Source organism: Oryza brachyantha, chromosome 6 (genome assembly GCF_000231095.2).
Source record: "Oryza brachyantha chromosome 6, ObraRS2, whole genome shotgun sequence".
NCBI lineage: Eukaryota > Viridiplantae > Streptophyta > Magnoliopsida > Poales > Poaceae > Oryza > Oryza brachyantha.
In genome coordinates this window covers 8,624,110-8,626,174 of record NC_023168.2, presented here as the reverse complement: position 1 = coordinate 8,626,174, position 2,065 = coordinate 8,624,110, and positions in this window count along the sequence as shown.

The following is a 2,065-nucleotide window of genomic DNA, read 5'->3' as shown; positions in this document are numbered from 1 at the left end:
GACGAGTATTTGAATCAAATTTTTAGTAGGGTTGGGCGAAGCAAGCCGAAATTATCATGGGTAAACGATGAACCAAACAATCCAAAGAGCAAGGCTAATAATATAGCTAATAAGCTAACTATAAGACTCTTTGTAGTCTTATTATAGCTCACTCATATAGTGGTTAGCTCTTTATCCTTAATGCAAGACCACATATCTCTCTCACAAAGTGTCTTGGTTCTTACGTGTGTGCTGGCTATAAGCTTATAGTTCACTTCTCCTCTTTCTCCTTCTCTCTTTCTTCCACGTCAGCATTTAGAGTCTGCTATTATACTTGCTCTAATTCTACGAAGGAATTTTAAATTTTAGTCCTGACCCCAATAAACAGGCTACTTGGGCCCCTACCCTAGGTACTAGGTAATCAGTTTAGATGACAAAATTATACACATGCCCTTGTGGGAGCACTACTGTGGTATAGTATTTATATAGTAGACAAGAGCATTAATTAGCGGATCTAGCTTGACCAGAGTAGTTAAAAAACCGAACTATGAGCCATATAGCCTGGAATCTGGATCTCTTGAGTTGAATGGCGGCATTAAATAGTAATTAACCTATAATTTGTGCAGATCGATTAATTAGCTGTTCAGCTCATGCATGTTAATGCACGGTGGTTGATGAAAATTTAGTTGTTCGCTGCCCACTGGCAAGTGTGGCAACGGCAGAACTGCTCTCCTATGTCCGTGGGATATTCCTTTGTTTGAAGATGGTGCTAGAAAAATGTTTGCTTCCACCATGTAACTAATTATTTTCCTGTTCCACGTTATAAGTTTTAATTTTTGGTATTGCCTAGATTCATATATATACTAATAAATCTAAAAACATAAATATCGATAAATCTAGACGAACCTAGAAAGTGTTATAATACGGAACAGAGGGAGTAATTAAATTCCCGTAGTTATAAACTTAAAATTCTATCAATCATAAGTTCAAAATTAATTAGACAAATCAATTATTTTTTTGGTTTCTAAATTTAATTTAATTTAATGATATTCATTATTCAAAACCAAACACAAAAACTTCAAATTTTGGACGTTTAATTGAAATTTGATTCCAATGTTTATATATTTTGAGTTTTAGACGTGTGCCATGATATTTTGAAACAAGTACAAGGGTGGCTGTGAGTACTTGTGTCATCGATACAAGGTAACTTTTAATGTTCGCTAGCTAACACCTAATTGAACATTAGCCAATATGTATGTCCAACCCAGGTGCTCAGAGGAATATTTATAAAAAAAACCATTTTCTTGCCATGTCATAAAAGAGAGGTGTAAAACTTATTTCCTCAATTAAATTTAAGCTTGATGGTTGATGCATGCTTGTAGTGTAGGAGATTCCTTAGACAAATGCTTACCCCCTCTGTCCAATCAGAAACCAATTCCTAGCACCCCACTTGTCCAAATTGTCCCTTATTAATACTACATTTGGTCAAAAATATTTATCGTTTAGATAAAAGTTGATCAAAATTTAAAATTTTCATAAACAATTTTATGTTAGAATAAGTTTATAAAATCTAACGAGTTTATGCTATTAAGATAGTAGTTTTCAAGTCAAAAATCTACGTATGTTTTTTTTTTGCATTTAAATTAAGTATTTTAGAAATTGTTGATGGTTGAAAATTTAAAAGTGTCACCAAATCGTATCCTAAACGAAAAATACTTTGACCGAAAAGATTATGAAAGTAGAACTAGTGCATGACTAGGAGAAGGGAACTCCAGCGATCAAATTTCTTGATCCGTGAATCAAAAGTACAAGAGGGTAAAAATTGATTTATTTTACAATAAATCTTGCATCCGGTTTATTTTGGGAACTAATAATTTAGACATATTATTGAGCCTCAGCGGCAATATTGCTCTTCTTGTGGAAAATATTGAATAGGGAGAGAAATCTATAATCTGTTGTGATCTATTATATATTGCACCGACCCTCGTAGGTATATTTATAGGGTATATAGGAGATATATAAACTTAGAGTACAAGATAAATATTTTATCGTATCTCTCTAGGATTTTATCTTTATCTCTAGAGTT